Below are 21794 nucleotides of genomic sequence, written 5' to 3'. Positions count from 1 at the left end.
AAGAGAAAAACAATCTACCATGTACACGGGAAATCAAATAAGACTGAGTTCAGACTACTCAACTAGCACCCTGGAGATGAGAAGGCAGTGGTATGATATATTCAAGATCCTGAAAGAGAAAGACTTCCAGCCAAGACTTAATTTATCCAGCCAAATTGTCCTTCAAAATTCAGGGAAAGATTAAAGTTTTCACAGACAAAGAAGTTCTGAAAGAATTAGTCAACAAGAGACCGGCCCTACAGGAAGTACTAAAAGGAGTTCTACTGGCTGAAAAAAATAGACAGGAGAGGGAGGTCTGGAGGAGGGCAGAGAATTGAAGAGTACCACTAAGAATAATTTAAAGAATACAAAGTGAAAGAGGGAAAAGAATATATAGATCTGACAAATAAAATAAAGAAGATTAGATGGTAGAATCAAGAAACACATTTTCAGTAATAACTTTGAACGTTAATGGACGAAACTTACCAATCAAAAGATACAGATTGGCAGAATGGATTAAGAAACGTAATCCAGCTATGCACTGCTTACAGGAGACTCATCTTAGACAAAAGGATACAAATAGATTGAAAGTGAAAGGATGGAAAAAAAGTTTCCACACAAGTTGTAACCAAAATAAAGCAGGAGTAGCTATACTAATATCGGACAAAATAGACTTTAAATGTAAAGACATCATAAGAGACAAAGAAGGACACTATATACTAATTAAAGGGTCAATTCACCAAGAAGATATAACAATCATAAATGTTTATGCTCCCAATTAAGGAGCTCTGAAGTATGTGAGCCAGACATTGGCAAAAATGAAAAGCACGATATAAATGTTGGAGAGGATGTGGAGAAACTGGGACATTTATGCACTGCTGGTGGGAATGTATAACAGTGCAGCCACTATGGAAGACTGCTTGGCAGTTCCTTAGGAAACTAAATATCGAGTTGCCCTATGATCCAGCAATAGCACTACTTGGTATATACCCAGAAGATCTGAAAGCAACGACACAAACAGACATTTGCACATTGATATTCATAGCAGCATTATTCACAATCACCAAAAGATGGAAACAAACCAAATGCCCATCATCAGATAAGTGGATCAACAAAATGTGATCTATACATACGATGGAATATTATGCAGCAGTAAGACAAAATGATATCCTGAAGCACATGACAAGACGGATGAGCCTTGAGGATAAAATGCTGAGCGAAATTAGTCAGACACGAAAGGATAGATACATATGACTGCACTTTTATGACCAGCATAAAGGTATAATCAGAGGCTTATAATACAGAATATAGGGGACTTAGAGATACATAGAAGCTAGAGATGGGTGAACCATTACCCAATGAGGTTGAACTCCAATGTAGGGGATAGATAGGTGTCAAGGTGATTCTCTAGTGGGTCTAGAAGTAATATTACCATACTGAAGATGAACAAGATTAAAAGTGATTGTATAGACCTACGTGTCCCACTGATACATACTAGAAATATGAATGAGTTCTCGTAAGAATCACTTCAACAATATGATTCTTGTATAAAGAGTGTTTAAGTCCAGGGTACAGGGTGAATACTGCTGTTGCATCCTTTAAGCTATGTTCAAAAGGAAACCATCAGCACTACCACAGCAACAGCTGAGCTAAATAATGGGGTGAGGGGCAAGAGTTAAGAGGAGATTTAGATTTCCTCTCCAGAACATCAGATAGCTCCATCTCCCTACCTCATATTAGTGACAGACCCTTCTAATATCAAAAATGTAGAATTGCCATAGCTCAAAAACCCCTTAAGAGAGGGATGGAAAGATCAAAGGTGATGGTGGAATTATGCATAGAAGATAGGATTTAACAAATGAATATGAAGGCTGAATCATTAAATTCATATCTCTTTTAGTCTTCAGTATTTTAGAGCAGCTAGAAGTAAAAACCTAAAATTTTGAAATTATAACCCATGCCAAAGTCTGAAATAAGTTCTACAACTAATTGTGGTCCTGTGCTTTGAATTGTTTTTTGAGTGCATGGGCTGGGAATCAAACCCTGGTCTCCTGAATGGAAGGCAGGCATTCTAACTACTGAACTACCTGTGTGCACCCTGTGCTTTGAAATTTATAGCTTTTTTGTATATATGTTATTTTTCACACAAAAAAGAAGGGAAAACAGTCGATTGTGATGATAAAAAAATGTTTAAGCTCTCTAACCTCCTATACTCTGGAGCAGCTAGAAGGAAAAATCTGAGAGGATGGTATGGTAGCCCATGACACACTCTGGGATCTGTCCTGTAACCACTTGTTGAAGAGTGCTTTGAAAACTATTGCTTTTTTATTTCTTTACTTTGTATATGTGTTATACTATACAATAAAAAAGTTAAAAAAAAAAATAAGAGAGACAGGAAGGAGATATAACAGAAAAGATAGAATTTAACAAATGAGTATGACTGCTGAATCATTATATTGATATTCTTTTTATTCTAGTGTATTAGAAAAGCTAGAAGGAAATACCTGAAATCTTGGAACTGTAACCCATACCATACTCTGAAATTTGCTCTATAACTATTTGTTAAACCAAACTTTGAAATTTATCACTTTTCTGCATATATATTTCACAATAAAAAAATGCTTTAAAACTAAAAAAGAAAAAAGAACGAGAGAAATATCAAAGGTAATGGTGGAGTTATACAGAGATGGTACAGTTTAACAAATGAGTGCTGAATCATTATATTGATATTTCTTTTAGTCTCCAGTACCTTAGAGCAGCTAGAAATGAAAACCTAAAATTGTGGAATTGTAACCCATACCAAACTCTGAAATCTATTCTACAACTAATTGTTGCAATGTATGTTGTAACTTATTGCTTTTTTGAATATACGTTATTTTTCACAAAAAAAAGAGAAGGAACAGTAGAATAGAGAAGATAAGATTTAACAAATAAACATGGCTGCTGTAATAAATACATTGCTATTTCTTTTGGTCTCCAGTGTCTGAAGCAGCTCGAAGAAAAAAATGAAAAATCGTGGAACTGTAACCCATACCAAACTTTAAAATCTGTTGTACAAGTATGGACTAAAATGTGCTTGGAAATGTATTGCTTTTTTATATATACGTTATTTTTCACAATAAAAATTTTTTTTTTAATTCATTCACAATTTTTCCTAAAACATTCATGGTGCCATCGCCCTTTCCTCCAAACCCCCAAAACAGAGCAGCAAAGAGAGTTGCATTGCTTGAGCCACTCAGATCACGTAGGACCTGGTGGCAGAAAAGTTTCATCCTGAGTAACAACTTCAGTTGTTGAGTAGTGGCTGTCAGGTGCTGCAGTGAGAAGCTTCTGAGGCTGCTCAGCATGAAGGGAATGAATGGGTCTGGCCTAGGTGTGGTACATAAAACTACGTCCATAAGCTCCTCCCGCTGTATAATCCTCCAGGCTTTTTCCCCTTCCAGCTCGCTGGACTGGAAAAGACCCCCGGGGAGACACTGGGAGCCAAAGGCTGCAAAGGAAGGAGCCCAAACAGAGAGTTTCCTGAGTCCCTGGATTGTGACTATAGGAGAACCTCCAGATCAGAGTCATGGGCACAAGTGAGAAATAACCTTTTTTTTTTTTTGTATATTAAACCACTGAAAGTCTGAAGTTTATCTGTTGTTATCAGCTGGCATTATCTTAGCCAAAGTAGCCCTCATGTATCTGAATTTGAAATCTTGTTCCCTGTTTACTCGCTCTGTGATTTTGCATAAATCACTTCATTTCTCTGAAACCTGGCTTCCTCAAATGCACAAAATAGGGATTATGATAAACCCATGACTGGAGGGGAGTGGAAATAAAAGAAGAAAATGTGTCTGGCAGAAAGGGGACTACCTACTCCCCCACCCCCACCCCCACCGCCCCGCCACACACACACCTTTTAGGGAGAGACAGAATCAAAAGGATCTACAAGGAATTGGTCTGGCCCTCCTGGCTCACACACAGCTGCTTAGGGGTTATGTGGTGTCCTCTATAACAGAAGCCAAGTGCAGGCAGGAGCAGGAAGAGAGGAAATGCTTCTTAGCACAAGAGTAGTGAGGGATGGAATAACAGTAGTTCGCCACTGGGAAGGGGCAAAGCCACAATAATAAGAGAAACAGCTCCGGTCTCCAAAGAAAATTACTACTCGCTGTCCTGGGGTGTGCTGACTTTGCAGGTGGACTAGTGGGAACAACAGGTGCATGTCTCTTAGATGAGGAGACTGACCTGGCATGGGAGCTCCTACTTCCACCGTCACTCATGGGGCTTGGGCTCATCCCTAGTCACCTTTTGGAACTTGCAATGGCTGAGCTGGGGAGATCCCTCAAAGAGGGTCTGATCAAAGCCTGTGACTCCATGAGCTAGGGGTAGAACCCCTATCTAGTCTGTAGAAAACAGAGTTTCCTGGGGACAGGTTGTCGTCACCATTTTGGAGAGCTTGAAAATTCCTGCTGTGGAAAAATGTTGAAATGGAAAAAAAGAGTAACCAGGTGTGCCAGTTTGAAACCATTATGTACCCCAGAAAAGCCAGGTTTTAATCCTGATCCAATCATGTAGGGGCAGCCATTTCTCTTAATCCTAATTCAATATTGTAAGGCAGAAACCTTTGATTAGACTATCTCCATGGAGATGTGGCATGCCCAATTCATGTAGCTGTGCCTTTTGATTAGATGGAGATGTGACTCCACCTATTCAAGGTGGGTCTTTATTAGTTGACTAGAGTCCTTTAAAAGGGGAAACATTTTGAAGAAACCTCAGATGCGGACACTTGGAGAAGAGTTGCTTCAGATGTTTGGAGATTCTTGGAGTGCCAACAGGAAGAGCAGCTGCCTAGACATGAGCAGAACCCAGTAGACATTGGCATGTGCTTTCCCATGAGATGCTAAGCAAGCCAGAACCCAGAGGGGGTCACTGTTATTACTCAGTAGATTCTCCCCAAGCAGGAACTGGAGCAGAAGTGGAAATCTCTGCACATGGCAAAGACCCATAAGGTCATAGCTAGTTTCTTTCCCCAGTGCAGATTCTTGGGATTAAGCCTGGTTTCAGTCCAGAAGGCTTGACAAGGAGCCCCAAATTGGAAATACTCAGAGACCTGCAGGAAGCTCTTAGTTCTTAAATGTGGTATCAAGATTGAGATCCAAGCCCAATGAATGCTGCTTCATTTGGAGAAAATATTGGTTAAAATTGATAGTCTCTGCCCATTGCCAGTCACATCCCCCTCACATCATCCTGTGGATAGTGGCTGCAAACCTTACACCAGACTATGGCGTTTTCTCTGAGCCACCTGTCTTACAAGCCACATTGTCTGCCTCCAGATGAGATGCTTGTTTGCTCAAGTGAGAGTGAGTGGACATTCTAGGCAGAAAGTAAAGTCCTCTCCTGCAAACTGCATGACCACCCACAGATCCAGGGTCATACGCCACTCTTGTGAACAGTTTTGTGGCCTCAGAGTGCTTCTTGGAACGGAAGCTCAATAGCTCCAAATGCATTATCATCTTGTCAAACTTCCTGGCTGTTGGGGGTGGAATTTGAGAACTATGACATTTTATATTTAAAGGTTCAAAATGTCTCACTGTTAATTTGGGAGACTCTGAAGTGGAAATGGACTTGGCACTCAAAATAATCTCTTCTATAGCTGTCTCTGAAAACTTGTACGATAGCCACAGAAAATGCCTTTTTTTTTTTAATCAGCCTTGTTGGCAGGTTACCGAGACTGTTTCCTCAGCTTTGTGAGACTTCTGGGAGAAGCATGGGATTTGGAATGACTTTGACTAGAAGTTGAGACCTTTATCTGAATTTTTCTAGGTGCATAACTTTGAGCACAGGTCTCTAACGCTCTGTGTCTGAGTTCTTCCTTGAATAAAAAAGCAGGTGGCAGTAATTGTAATCCCAACTTTACTAAGTGTATCTGTCAGGACAGGCTGGGTCATGCTGCATAACAAATGGTCTCAAGATCCCAGTGGCATAAAACAAGAAACGTGTCTCTGTCATTCATGCATACTACATGCCCATCACATGTTGGTAAGGTACTGTGCTGCACGCTGACTGCATTCACACAGGTTGACAGGGGCCTCACCATCTGGAATGTCACTAGCCATGGGGACAGGGTGAAGGGAAAGTAGAGACTCGTGAATTAACCCTTAAATACTTGCTCCCAGAGGAGACACACTTTACTTCTGCTCTCATATCATTGGCCTGGGTAAGTCATAAGACCATACTCAACTTTAAGGGGACAAGGAAGTGGAGTCTTCTTATATTTTGAGAAGGGGAAGAGAACAGAAAATACTGCCAAATAGCACTAATATCTACCACACCAAAGTTTGAGGAGGAACATGTAAGAGACTCCCTTATATCTGTAGTGGACTTTGGAGACTGTAGAGAGATTTTGCATTCATTATTATACTCAGAAGGTTCTGGGTGACTGGGATGGCCACCTCAGAACTGCAAACTGCTGCACAATTTCAGTGTCCATGACTGCCTATGTGTTTCCAATTACATTGGTGTCAAAAATTGTAATTCTGTAATTGGTGAAGGCTAAGGAGAAAAGAACAGAGGTTAACTTAATCCAAAAAAGATGCATTAGTGCCAAGTAGGGGCCAATTGGCAAATGTGTTATGGGATGTTTTGGAAACTCAAAAGAGCATCAGTTTAACAGTCAGAATCTTTTGCTTATTTCAAGTGGTAACTCAATTTCGATAGGATAATACTATTCCTTTTAAGTAAATATTTTAAATTTCAAACTGAATGCTACTGATTTTTTTAACTAAGTTTATATTTAATTCATCAATGCATTTGGATTACTTTACAGTGTAGGGGCTCTAAGCCAGCTTTATCTTTGTAATTTTAAGGGACAGTTGTTGGCCTTTTATGTCACCCAGCATTTGAACCCACTTCTTCTGACTTTGGAGTCCCCCATTTCAGGAGTCAGGATCCACCTATTTATAGGGAAGCTGAAAATGTCAGCCATTCACTTTCCTAGCCTCCCCTGTAGCTAGAGAACAATCACGTGGCCTGGGTCAACCAATCAGATGGGCTGTCACCAGACTTTGCTCATTAAGTTGCAATGGAATAAAAAGGAGACTATGTGGAACCTTTGGGGAAGTGGGTAGCTGGGTGGCTGCCACACCTGGTTTGGGCAGCAGAGGTGGTATCTGCCGAGACAGCTCTGGCATGTATGCCAGCAGCAGCCCCAGACCAGCTTTGTAGGATTAGTTCTGTCATTCGGTTTTATGTTTTAGGGCCTCCATTCTTGTTCTTTGGTCTTCAGGGTGAATCTATAAGCCACCCTGTATCCTTTCATGAATTTGTTTTCTGCCTAAGTTAGCCAACATAGGTTTCTGTTGTTTGCAATATAATGCACATTGAAGTAACATTGAAATAAAAATAACCAGAGACAAATCTCAGCATCCACAAGAAGTATAACCTCTCCCCTTCAAAGGGTTGACTACACAATCTAAGTGTAGAAAATCTCATGTAATGGGACTCTTTATGTTAAAGTGGGGAGGCTGAGAGCAGAAGGAACAGGACCAGCATCCCATAGTGAGCAAGTGGCAGATCTCAGACCAGGAATATCTCAAACCAGATTTCTTGGCATCAGGTCCCAAGTGTGTTCCAATGAAGCAGCCCAATTGGTAGGAGGCTGGCCTCGGTGGGTTGGGAGGGTAGGAGGACAGGAGGCATGAACGGGGGCTGGTAATGGAGCCCAGCTGATCATTTGCAGCCTGGCGACCTCTCTCACCTGTCCCCTGGGCCTCCTAGCAAGGGGCAGCCCAAGACTGAGCACTGAGATTGGTGGTCGGCTTGGGCCAAGGGCAAGCAGGGATAGAGAAGGGGACAGCTCTTGCTCCTGGGGCCACCAGAACATCACCTTTCGATCCACAGCCCACCTGTAATCCAGCTGTTGTGCCTGAGAGAACATTATCTTAGCAGGCCCTGTCATCCTGCCCCCTCCCTGTGTTGGGTAAGTCTGCAATTATCATCTTAACTGACTCAGATATGACTCACAAAGGATATACATTTCTTGAAGCTGTATGCAATTTCTACAAATGTCTCCTCTACTCTCTCTTCTCGTGCTGGGGGCTCAGGCTCCCTTCCTCCAGCCCCACCCCTCCAACTGCTACTGGGGCTAAAAGCAGCCAACACTTCAGAGGCTCTGGTGAGATTAATGGTGCAGCATGCTTAAGAGAATGTAACTACAGTCTTCCTTACCCATAAGGCACATCCACGACTGCCAACTTAGTTAGGGAGATTTGAGGGGACGGGGGTGCTGTGGTATGCAGAAAGGTCACTGCCGAATGTAGCTTCCTGTACAGACCTTCTGTGTCTGGAATTCCTCCATCGAAGAACCAGTCCTTTTGGCTTTCATAAAGCACCGGAAACTGGTATCAATGAGCTATCGCAGAATGAGGAGAGAGGCTAAGGAGTAGAAAGAACAAAAGCCAAGGAGACTTCTGGGCTATAGAGAAATCTACTGACAGTGTCTGAAAGTGGGTGGTGCTAGTTACCTAAATTCTCTGGGCTTTAATTTCCTTGTCTGTAGAATGGGGTGATAATTGCACCTGATAAGACAAGCTAGGTTATGCTGCAACAACAAACAACCCCTAAGTCTCAGTGGCTCACAGCAGCAAGGTTTATTTCTTGCTCATACTACTTGCCCACTGGAGATGGGCTGGAGATTTTTGCTCATTGTTTTCAGAGCAGCCACCAACTCTGATTGAGGAACCACAGGGAAAAAGGATGATAGAGATCTTGAACCAGCAATTAAATGCTCTGACCTGTAGACTACACGTGTCCCTTCTGTTCACAATTCATTGGTCAAAACTAGTTTCATGGCCCTCCAACCACAAGGGGACCAGGAAATATTTGGTGAGAGCCAGGGACAGCCTAAAATACTTGGTGCATAGCTTTAATGCCTACTACAATAATCACAGAACATATTTCTAAGATCAATGAACGAATTAAATGAATTGCATTTGTAGTAAGTTCTACTTACGTGTAGTCTGTTGTTATTATGATGGTGGTGGTGATGCTCATTATTAATAAGAATATTAAAATAAAACCCAAGTAAATTATCACTGAAGGAACAATCACTGTTCCAAGTTGCTATTAAATTGATAATAGAGGGCGGTGCAATGGTGGCTCAGTGGTGGAATTCTCGCTGCCATGCGAGAGACCCAGGTTTGATTCCTGGTGCCTGCCCATGCTCCCTCCCCCCAAAAAAATTGATATTAGAAAACTTGAGGTGGTGTCAGCAAGGACCAAATCCTGGATCTGCCACAAACTTGCTGTGTGGTCTTGGGAAAGATGCTGCCCATCTCTAAACCTCCAATTCCTCTTTTGCACAATAGGTGTCTTGGGTTCAATATCCAGGAAGAGCTTGGGGATTTGGGTGGGGCATGGATGATGGGAGTTGAGGGATTGGCTTCAGTTCACCCCCATTAGCAGGGTTGACATGCTGGAGCTGAGCTCAGGAAAATCCTTGACACCAGTGCTGTCTGTGTCAGGCTTATGAATCTCAATCCCTAAATTATGGCTGACAGTGGCTTCTTACAGAGGAAATGAATTGTTGCAACACAATCCAGCCATGTTGTATCGATATGATTAGCTAGTTATCCATGGAGTGCAGTAATTTGCTTTGATTTTTAAGTATCCGTTAGCAGCCAAGTCCTAATGAGGCGGCTCTAAATTGATTAGATACTCCAAGATACAGCACGGTTCACAGATTGTTTCAGAAAACTGTCAAGATCCAGAGACTGGCATTTCATTGGATTTAATGATTGCTGGAGAAGGTGTGCATCCCAGCCAGATACAATCACATTTGTCAGCATGATCCTTTTAAGCACAATTCAATTACAGTGTTATTCTCTAATTTTATTAGAATCAGAGCCCAGAGCTAACGCAAGCTCCTGATATTGCATCAGGAGGGGAGTGTGCACAATTTAATTTCCCTAATTGGAGTTTAGTGATCTAACATGCTTTTCATATCTTAATTCTTGGGATAATCTCTGGTTTTTTGCACCTGCTACAATTCCTTTAATGGAAATGAGCAATCAGATGCAACGGTTATGCTGGGCATGGATTCGCTGGGTCACATCTGCCTCATTGAAGGGAATTTACACATCTGGCTCCTATGCTTTTATCTGATCCTTTCCCACTGATTTTGCCCTTGACCTTGATAAGGAAGGTCTCTTGTTCAGAGCTGATCAACTTTTCCAGCCAGGCTGGTCGTCTCGGAATGGAGGGTGGTAGAAAGAACCATGGGCCTTGGAGTTGGCCCACGTTTGGATTCCATCTCTACCATGCAGCCATGTATCCACTCCATCAGTATTTAGTGACCACCAACTGTGTGCTTGGCACTGTGGTAGATATTGGGGGTACAAACATAAGCAATTCAGACATGGCCTCTGACATTATAGAACTTACAGCCTGCTGGAGGAGAGGGTCATTTAGTAGTAACCACACAATGAACAATTACTATTGTAATAAGAACTGTGGAGAAAAAGAACTATGTAAGTGAGGCCTCCTCCCACCTCAGACCTAGAGATCGGGAGGGTCTCTTTGAAGATGTGATATCTAAACCAGGACTTGAAGAAGTTCCTATGACCTGTAGATCCCTGGATGAAGATGAACAGAACTGTCACAAAGTAGCCCTCATGCATGACCCTCCCTCTGGCTACAAGGCCCAATCCACTTCCCAGGACAAGTCCCATCCTTTAGATCTTGGGCAGAGCCCCAAAGTAAGAAGAAATCTTTGTGGAGCAAGGAGTTAGCCACTTGGAGGTAAGAGATGTCAAGAAATTACGTTAGAGAGATAGGAGGTAGGTAAGGCCAGACCCCATGGGGCCTTCCGTGGAAGGTCTTCCATGTCTCAGCATACTGACGTTATCCCAAGGAATCATTAACAGTTCCCCTTTTACTTTCCAAAGTATCTCAGGGTGGGTGATAAATTATATGGCCAAGCACTAACAGGTCAAGGCAGGGAAGAGTATTTTACTATGGATATTGTCTAGAATTGCTGGCACATGGTGACAATTTTAAAGAGATGAAATTTTAGTCAGTTTCATTACTGTCTTTACATTCTTCATAGGCACTGAACTCCTTGTTGCCTGTGCCTAGGACAGACCCTTTCATTGTCCCCACCTCCATCCCATCACTACCACCACAGTTGACATTTTCAATTTTATTCTATGAGCAATGAGAAGTGTAAGAAACAAGGACACAGCTTGTATTGCTAGAACAGTCTGGCATATACTGGTGAAGTCTCCATTTTCTAAAGACTACTCTGGCTTCTTTATGGGAAGCTGGAGAGAGGCAGGAGTGGAAGCTGAGTGCAGATGGGGAGGTTGTTGATATCTTCCAGATGAGAAAAGGTGTAGCTTTGACTAAGGGAAAGCAATGAAGGTGATGAAAAGAGACCAGAACTGAGACCCATGGACCATTTAGCTGTGTGACCTTGGGCAATCCATTCAACTTCGTAGAAACAGTTTCCTCATCTGTAAAATGAAGATAATCACATCTATTTCAAAGAGTTGTTGGGAAGTAGTTTAGTACAATACTAGGACCACAATGTGCAGTGGAAGTTTGGTTATTTGATAGACGGATGGATTCTTGGTTGGCTAAAGCTATAGCCTAAAAATGGAAACCATTATTTGCTCTTGCTATTGGCCAGTTTCTGCCCAGGTGGAAACCAGGGGCCTTTAGGCTTAGCTAACTAGGAGCTAAGAAAGCCTACCCTGTGTCCTTGGGTGACACCCTCTGCTTAAACTCAGGTCTCAATGGCTCAGCAAATTCCCCAAGATCAGGGGAAACTCAGTTTCACCTGAGGAGGAGACCGGAGTTGAGCAAGGAAGAGGCCAGAGGCAACCAAGTCTACTTCTTCATCTGTAGTGGGGAACCTAAGGCCCAAAGAGGCCAAAGGATTCTCAAGATCACATGGTAAGGAAGGGGCAGAGAACACATTTTCAGACAGCGACTCTGCTTATAACAGAGCACTGAGCTAAGTCAAAACAACATCCAAGAACCCCTGCCCCCACCCCTTTCCATGAGAACCCATATTGTAGAGAGTCCTGTTGATGAGTCTATAATGAGAATAAAAACAACTAAAATGCATTGAGCTCCATGCACTCAGCTCTTCCATGCATTATCTCAATTAATGCTTTTAACAGTCACATACTGATTGTGTCCTTTTTACAGATGGAAAAATGGGCTCAAAGGGGGAGGTAGGTTGTACAAGGTTACCAGCTAGTAAGTAGCAAAGCCAGGATTGAAACGCAGCCTAACTGGCCTCAAACCACCAGAGTGAATTGCCTGACATCAAACGTCCTCCAACCCCCAATCCAGAAACATGTGACCTGTTATAAGAGGATGTTTCCAGAAATATCTTCTTGCTATTGACCAGTTGCAAATATCCTCTTATAACAGGTCACACAGCTCATTGGTGCATGTATCTCAGCGAGTTGGGGCCCGCAATTCAGGTCTGTCTAGACCTCTGTGGACCCTGCATGCCCCTCCTCAGCTCTAAACTGACCTCACCCAGTCAAGCTCCAGCCAACATGCAATAGTGAGATGCCCATGGCTTCCCTCATTCCTGATGCAGTCTCAATTCAGGGATTAGGCCTGGCTACACCAGCTGCTCCTGGTCTCTGCAGGATCGTAACAACTTAGGAGTGGTCAAAGCCAGATGATGGTCAAGGGAGCAGCTATTCATCAGAAATGGCTTCTCACTGCCCTCAGATGAAAACCTCCAGTTCTTTCTGCGGCCCATAAGGCTCTGGAAGACCTGGCCCTGCTGTCTCTAACCCCATCTCCTATCACTCTCGGCTTCAGGTGTTCTAGACACTCTGGGCTTGTTTTGCTCTTCCTTCCCTTCTCAGAGCCTTTGTATTTGCTGAACCCTCTTGTTAGAATATGCTTTATCTCGAACATTCTCCCCCACAGATTCTACTTTAAATTTCAGCTTGAATGTCACTCTCACACAGGCTTTCCCTAACAAGCCAATCTAAATTATCCCCTCACCCTTGTCCTATCCATCTACTGTCCTGTTTTGTTTTCCTTGTAGCATGTATCACTATTTGAAATTACCTTATATATATATTTATTTGCTTTTTTATTGTATCTCGCCTCTTAGCAGACTGTAGTTGTTGGGGGGGGGGCAACCTTGTCTGTCTTATTTACTAATTTATCCAGTATCTAATAAAGTTATTAGTAATAGTAGGTGCTTGATAAACATTAATTTGATGGATAAATTTGATGGATGTATGAATGAGTGGATAGATGGGTAAGTGGATGGATGAATGATGGATGAATCAATGTGGATGGATGGATGGAGGGAGGGATGGAGGGATGGATGGATGAATGGATGTCACAGAAAGACTACCTTTAGAAACATAGACAATATCAGACCTAGAATGATGCTCAGCCCAAGTCTCTCATCTTTCAGAAAAGATACAGTAAGTCCAGAAACCAGAATAGATTTATCCAAGTCTGGAAATCTAGGTTTTAGACCTGGTTTTGCTTCTGGGAAAAAAAAAAAAGTACTCAATAACTAGAGGGAGCCTAAATAGTAAGGTCAAAAGAGCACTGAATTGGGAATCAATCCATCTGTCCAATCAGAGGGCCTGAATCAACTTGGTTTGGTCCCATGTGCCCACTTGCCAACCTCAGCTGCTTGGCCAAGGAAGGGCACCTGGCACAAAGGCAATCCATTGAGTGGTCAGTGGCCAGCCTCGCGCAATGACACAAACTAACCAATCCTATCCCCTTCCTTTGGCTCTCACCCAGGAAGTATCTAGAGAAGGAAGCAAGTAGAATTGAAAACTGGGGCCTATGGACTTTTCTTTAGGCTTCAGAATGTTGTTTTAAAATCTGAATTAGTTGCTGTACATGTAAAAATCAGACATCATATAAAAATCCAGCTCGCTGACTTTTCTTGAGAAATCAGAATATCAGGCAATGCCAGATCCACATGCCTATTGGCAAAATTTGGCCAACATTGAACTGCAGGTGCTTAGTCAATACAGGACAGAAAACCCCACTCCAGGAATACAACAGATGGAATTAAATGCAAGCAATTAGCTACAAAAGTGTTGGATGAGCTCATAAAAAAGCATTGAGGAGAAAATGAGACAGCCCTGGGATTAGAAGCTGGAGGAATAAGAAGAGGTGGCGTTAGCAGAGCTCACAATCAGAAGTCACTAGCAGAGACTAGAACCTGTGAAAGCTGGGGCCATGCAGATAGGGGGTCAGCCAGTGGACAGAAGAGGAAATACAGCAACTATTGGAGACACCACTGGTGACAAGAACAAGGAGAGAAATACCCTGGCTTCTCTCTTCTTCCTACTTGCTAGTCTCCACCCAGCACCTCTGATTGGCTGAAGGTGGCTGGAAGCCATTGTTAAAGGATCATGGGAAATGTAGTTTACAGGCATCCACAACTCTCTGGCACGGAGCACAGCAGGAAAAGCAAGGGGCAAACAGAAGAGTGATCAACTGCCCTCCAGAAGACATAGGTGCCATCCATTTAGCCACGTGGTACTCTAGACCACATATGTCAGCTGCCTGGACCCATGGGCAAGTGCATTTGTGACCCATAATGTTGAGAGAAGACCCAGGGCCAAGCAAGACCATAGGCAACTTGATGTCTTTAGTGAGCAAAACCTCTCAGAAAGCACAAGTTGTGAGAGTAGAAGGAAAATGTACCTCCGAGAGGGCTGAAAAGGAGACCCCACCCACCCACCCCCGCAAGCCAGAGCCAGCCTCTGAGTCTTGCCTTTCCAAAGGCTGGTGTTTTTGCTTTACTGGGCTTCCTCATGTGTCCTCAAGCAGGGTTCTGTCCCAGATGGAAAAGGCAGATTTGTGCTCTGCGGAACTGTTCCCATTCTCAGCTACTTGCCAGTTGTCTTATTTGAGTTTCGTGATGCCATGGGAAACAGGCAAGTATTCATCCCCATTTGACAGATGAGAACACTGAAGCTAAAAGGAGTTACGAGTCTTGTCAAAGGTAAACTGTGGGTTGACTTAGCCAGGACCAGCACCCAAAGCCTGGCTCTACGGGCTTCTCCACTGTGTCCCTGACACAGCTTCCCTCCTGAGGGCTCAGCTTCTCGTTCTGCCTCCAGAAGCAGGAACCTCTAGATTCAGTCTGTCAGAACAATTTGGATTTTACTTAAAACCTAAGAAGTTCTGCCCCAAGCCACCTGATGGGAAGAGAGTAGGGAGAGGAGAACAAATTCCTCAGAGACTGAAGGCAGATGAGAAAACTTTTTTCAGGGAGAGTCTATAAAACATAAATGACAATAACAAGTAACTCTTCCCCAGGTGTTACTCTGTGCCAGGCACTGTGCTAAGTGTTCTACATGAATTACCTTGTTTCATCCTCCCAATAGCCCTAAAAGGTGGTGGCTGGGGGGAGGGACGGGTAGTGTAGGCAGATGAGGTACCTGAGGCACAGAGAGGTTAAGCAATTTGCCCAAGGAAACAGAGATAATAAGTGGTAGAGCTGGGATTTGTACCCACGAAGCCTGATTTTAAAGTCTTTGCTCTTTGCATGCATTCGCTCATCTCGTCCTCCCAGCCATCATGTGAGGGAGTTTCTATCAGGACCTCCATTGCAGAGCTATGAAACGGAGATTCAAGGATGGAAAGTGATTTGCCTAAGGTTTAAGCTTATTAGTGGCATGTTAGCAGTCTTGTTCTAGTTGGGCTGAGGCCAGTTGGCACCTCCCTAACCCCACACCTGTCTCCCCAGGAGCAGAGTCATGAGAAGATAGATGGAGACGATAGTTAACATTGAATGTGAACTTGCAACGTGCCAGCCACTGTCTAATTGCTTCACAAGTCTTAACACATTTAATCCTTACCTGAATCTATGAGGTAGGTAAAAAACTAGTATCCCCATACAGATGAGGAGACTGAGGCCCAGAGAGGGTAGGTAATTTGCTCAAGATCACACAGCTGGTAAGTGGTGTAGTCTGATTCCAGAGCCCTGCTTTCGTGCCTTTGTGGCTTAGTCAAGGGCTCCCTTGAAGCCTGAGCTGCACTGAAAAGTATAAAAATAGCATCTAGGTAAGCGGGGGTGGGGGGTGGGGGGGGCTGGGTATCAGAGGAAATGTTGACCCACCCACCCCACCCCCAACTCTGAACAGCAGTAGTTGAATAGCTGAGTCCTCCCCAATGTAGTCCAGGCCAGGGATCAGCAGGGACCCTCAGCTGGGACACCAAGGACCCAAGAATGAGGCACTCTCCAGACACACAGGCCATGTTTGAGGCTCCCCAGGAGGGCGGGCCGTGGAGATGGCAGCCTGGAATTCGGGGAGGTTCTCACGAATGAAGAGCCCCAGGACGTGCCAAAGGAAAGATGCTGCTGATTGGGGAGGAGGGGGCCTTGCTCGGAGCGGGGCTGAGCTCACTGTCTGAAACTATTAGAGGTCAAATTTGTCAGTGAGGAGGGCTGGGGGCCAGGGCAGTGGGGGAGGGGGATACTAAAACAGAAGGAGAGGAGGGGAGAGGCGAGAGGAGTGAGACTGAGGGAAGGAGAGAAAGAGAAGATAGACATATTGAAGCAATTGAGAAAAAAAAAAAGTAAAAGGAGAGAGATCGATTTTGAGCAAGCCCTTTTTAATTTCCCCTTCCCCCAGGCCGGTGCCCATCCCTGCTGCTAAGCCCCTCTCAAAGTTGATTACTAAACTACCCTATAAATAACAAATAGAATGAGACTGGCTTCTTGAAAAAAATGATTCAGGGAAATAATTAAATCATTCTCTTCCAGAGCATTAGCCAAAGAAAACCATTCTGGCCCTTTCTCTTTCTAAGATGGGGCCAAGATGCTGGGGGAGGGGGTGGGTACCAGGTGCCAGGCCTGCTGGTGGGACTACTCGGTCTCTCTTTCCTGCTCGCCCGCTCTCTCCCAGAGGTGGCACAGATTCATTGCATCCTCAGGTTTGACTATCCTGGCCGGCTAAGTACTCAAGACAGTGAAAAATGATGCACTGTGGCTCCCGGAAGAAATAAAAGCAGGCCTCGGTCCTCCAGGCTCAGATGGGAGGCCAGACTCCAGGACCCTGGGAATGACGGGGGCCCCCAGCCAGACCTGCAGCCCTTTGCCCCTTGGTTTCACAGCAGGAGCCTCTGCTACAGTCCTGGACCCCATGGGAAGGGAGGCTCACCCCTCACTACCTGTGAGGTTGGGGGAGGTGGGGATCAAGGTTTACAGTGCTCCTTGAGTTTCGTTTGATTCAGGGGGAAAGAAGAGCTTGTCGTCCCCCATCCCCACCCCGCCCCACCCATCCACAGGGCAACTTTGGAGGACAAGCTTTCCTTGATTGTAAACCTCAGATTCAGCCCTCCTGATTAGAGCTCCTGGCTAAAGAGAGGCACCTCTGTAAAAGATCTTTGCAGATATAAATGGTGCGTCTTCTTTCTTTTTGCTTTTTTTTTTTTTTTTTTTTTGTATTTTACAGTAATAGTGTTGATGGTAGATAGACGATGTATTCTACTTGGGTGTTATTTCTTCCCTCCTCCCTTCCTTCCTCTCTTCTTTCCTCCCCCTAACAAATATTTACTGAGCGCCTACTGTGTTCTAACTCCTTGGAATACAGCAGTGAAGAAGACAGACAAGGTCCCTGCCCTCACACAAGCTGCATTCTATAAAGAACTACAGGCGGTAAACAAGCCAACTAGCCCACATGTAATAATACTCTAGTGTTACTTGTGAAAAATCGTTGCAAGGGTCATCATGGGCTGGGCACGCTGAGGGATTGCATGTGTTGTCTGAAAGAGTGGACTCAACCGCGGCCAGCACTGGGTGAGCGGCGTGCAGCTCCCCGCCAGGGCGTGCAGACCGGTTCCCTCCCCTAGGAAGCGCCCCCTACCCCCACCCCCTGCAGCGGGCGCCACCACTGCCGAAGGGAAGTGGGTGAGGAGAATTCCTCCACCCTCTTGCCGGAGCTCCCTGGCGGCCCGCGGAGAAGGCGCCCCTCATGGAACATTTATAGGCGTCCCCCCGCCCCCAGGTGCCCCTCTGCAGTGTTATTAACCCCTTTTTGCACAACGAAAAGAAAAAAAATATATATATATATATATGCGCCTCGATTTCCATTGATCCAATCCTGAATCAATGCTTTTAAAAAATCTCACGCGCATTTGGCTTAAGAGCCCAAGCATGCATTTTATGTTTTGACATGGTGTCATCGATCGGCGGCGCGCGTGTACCCACCTGCGCAGGCCCCGCCCACCCCCGGCGGCCGGCTGGTGGCTCGGCGTCCTTAATGGCCTTGCCCCCGCCTGCACCTTCCTTGCCTCCTCTGGCCCTCAGCACGGGGCCCTTTCTCAGGTTATCTGAAAGGATCGATAAGGTGCGGAGGCCTCCCGCTGCCGCCTGTCACTCACGTTCGGACCCGCCATAAATTATGTATCTGCCTCTCGCTGACTCTGTCTAATCTCTATTGCGTTCGTCGATGGCTCTTCGACGGTTGACTTTTCTCAGCCTCAGAGGCAGGGGTGCAGCTGAACTTCAGGGAGGACACAGGTCAGGGTGGCGGCCTGAGGAGGAGGGGTTGTAATGGGAGGAGAGGCTGTAAGCCGTGGAGGGGGAGCTGGACCCACCCGATCTTGCTCTCGGCTGAGACTGGGGAGGGCTGAGCTGCCTCCTGTGCTCCTGGGCCCTCCTCAGTGGGGTGGGAGTGGATCAGAACCCGCCCTCCAAGCCCAAGGGGGAGGAACAAATTTCTAGGAGGGAAGGGAGAGATTGAAGGTGGCATAAAATGTCATCCCCAGCTGGCTCTCTTGGCCTTTAGGCTGACAGGGCACTTTGCTGGGTCAAGGGCTGGGTCAAGCTGAGACCCCGTGGAGACAGTGGACACAGCATCAGCTTGCTGGGGAGTGGACTTCCCTCACTCTGGAGCGTCCAGAACACCTGCGGTGAAGCTGATGTTGTGTTAAAAGAGCAGTGGCTTGAAAACAGGAAGCTGATTTAAAAGTTATAAATTATTGAGCACTTATCTCATCTCATCTTCACAACAACCTTTCAGGTGGGTACTATCCGGATCCGGATTTACCGGTGAGAAAACTGAGGCCAGAGAGGTTAAGTCACTTGCCCAGGGTCACACAGCTAGGAGTGGGGGAGATTCGAACCCTCAGGCCTGCTCAGCTCCAGAGGCTGTGCTTCTTAACTGCTCTGCCCCACTGTCTCTTTGTGGTCCCCAAGGTCCCTTCCTGCTCTCTCCCTCTTTGGTTCTATGGAATCAGTGCCCAGCTTTGGCATTCTTATCTCCACTACTATTACCACCCTGCCTCCACTCCCCCACCCCCACCCCCACCTCCCACGTCCCTTAGCTCCCCACCCTGCACCTCCTTTCCCCCACCCGCAATCTACATAACCACCACCCCCTTCGCTCTATTGATATGAAAATGGTAGCTAATGGATTAGTATGTTCTCCCCACCTAAATAAATTTAGAAATGAAATGTAGAAAAAGATTTAAGCCAGAAGCCCTACGTTAACCATCTTTGTCTAGCACTGTGACCTAGAGCAAATCCTTTCTCCATTTGGACCTTAGTTTCCTCCTCTGTGAAATGGGCATGAGATAATTCATACTCTATGCACCTCATGCTGGAGGAAGTGACCATGGGGGAAATTTTTCAAGATCAATGTAGATAATGAATAAGGAAGTACTTTGATGCTCTAAAGCATCATATACATGAAACAGATTGGTGTGAATATTTGCACAGTCTTTTACTGTCAACTCCAAGGAAACAGAGTCTAACAGGGAAGGCAGATATTGAGTGACTTTGAAGGGGAAACTAAGTAGACAGTCTAGCTCTGCAGCTCTAGTGACCTCTGTCTTCTGGTCCTGGTCCTTTATGCCTTCAACAACTTGTAGAAGTTGGAATGTTGCTATTTCTTTTCCCAAATGCCCCCCGCCTACATTCCACTGATGTGAGTGTGCCTCGTTTAACCAAGTTCTAGCACTTGAACAGGGCCACCAAACTTATTGAGGCTCAGACTGGGAATACAGGATCATATCTCCCAGAGAGGAGGGGTTATCAGCCCGAGCCTACAGCTGAGCAGAGGGGCCCATTCATTCTACACTCACTCATATGTCCATTTATTTTATATATGAATTAATATATGGAAAGTACTTGGTAAGTGCCTGGCACATAGTAGGTGCCGTATAGATACAAATTTTTCATAATTCATTCACTCATAGGTCTGTGTTGCGCAAGTCCAGGGGACTTGTATATATATGCAGGTACCCCATGCATTCCCTCATCGCAGCCAGACACTGGCCAATGAATAAAAGAGGATCCTACCCCAGTGATCTCAGGGTCTGGTAGGAGAGATTAAAATGTTTCTGAAACATCAGTGATTCCAGCATAATGTAAACTGTCACAAAAACAGGAAGGGAGAGAAGAAAGAGGAGGAAAAAGGGAAAGGAGAAGAGGAAGTTGTGCTCAGATAGGCCAAGTCCATCAGGGAAGTGCTGGCGGAGAAATGCCTGCCCTACCTGCAGGGGGCAGCAGTTACCCATCTCCAGACAATTGCTTTGGTCCAGGACTGTGGGGCCAGTATTGGCAGTTTTCTAACCTTTAAAGAGAAGCTGCAAATCCAAAAATTTGAGGATTCTTTTTTCCAAAAATTTCTGATTTTTAGAAATACAGTACCGCTCAAACAAAAGAGCCACCAGCATGCAATTGTAGCTTGAGCTTTACAAGAAGAAATAAACGCCCTCTTAGGGAAAGCTTCATGGTAGCATTTGCACCTGATCTTGAAGGTTTGTTTAGAACGGGCATGTGGACATAGAGAAGAGGCATTCTAGGTGCAAGGAATTGCATAATTAAAAGCACAGGATGGGGGTGGGGGGGGGGCTTGCCAAGGTCTAGAATGGCAGGATTGATAAAGAACTTTAAAAGAACCCAGTTCATCTATCTCATTTCACAGATTAGGAAACTAATCCGTGGGGGACAGACACTTGTTCCTTTTGGCTGCAGGATGATAGGAGGTGTGAAGTAGAGAAGGATTTGGAAATGGAGGCTGGAGACACTGTAGATGGCCCCTTGACAATGAATGAGCCCTTCTTTAAAGACAGCTTCAGGTGGAGTTGAGATGCAGTGGCACTCAGGGCCACTATGTCTCCATCCCCAGAAACCAAACCTAATTTAAGTCACTTTCTTAAATGATTGAGGAGTTTGGGCTTGAATAAGGATGCATGCTTAAGAGCCCCAAGAACCATCTCATTGAATCTTCACAGTACGCTTATCATGCTCATTCTACAGATGAGGAAACTGAGGCTCCTAGCCCAAGTTCTTAAATGTCAGAGCAGCTATTCAGATCTAGGCTTTCCTGGCCCCAAAGTTTGTCCTCTCGACCACTGTGTGATACTACAGTAGAGAAAAATGGAGCCGTGGGTTTTAGAAAGACTTTCTGTTACCTAGACATATTTTTAAATTCTCTAACACATTCTCATAGCCCTGTTAGGTTTTATTGACTTGAAGATTAGGTTTCACCTTTCTTGAGAAGTCTCTCCTCTCCCCTTTTAAAATACAGCTGTCTTTAAGGGTGGGGAGAAGGAGTGTTTTAAACAGGAGTTGTTTAACTAATTGCCAATTATCTCTGAATAGGGTATGGTTTCCAACAGCTGTAAGGGTTTTTGGGCCCCATCCATTGCCTACTGTTGCTGGTACTTGGAGTGTGTTGAGATATTCTTGGCCTCTTGCTTCAGAGAGACAAACCGGGGCCTGCCTCACCCTCCTCCATTCATGCAAACTGTCTCAGCCCTTCTTTTGTGCAGACCGGTTGGCTAAGGAGGTCACTGTCTTTTTC

The sequence above is a fragment of the Tamandua tetradactyla genome, chromosome 16 (assembly GCF_023851605.1).
Source record: "Tamandua tetradactyla isolate mTamTet1 chromosome 16, mTamTet1.pri, whole genome shotgun sequence".
NCBI classification, from domain to species: Eukaryota; Metazoa; Chordata; class Mammalia; order Pilosa; family Myrmecophagidae; genus Tamandua; species Tamandua tetradactyla.
The sequence above is the reverse complement of the archived record's forward strand: the minus strand, read 5'-3'. Positions refer to the sequence as shown.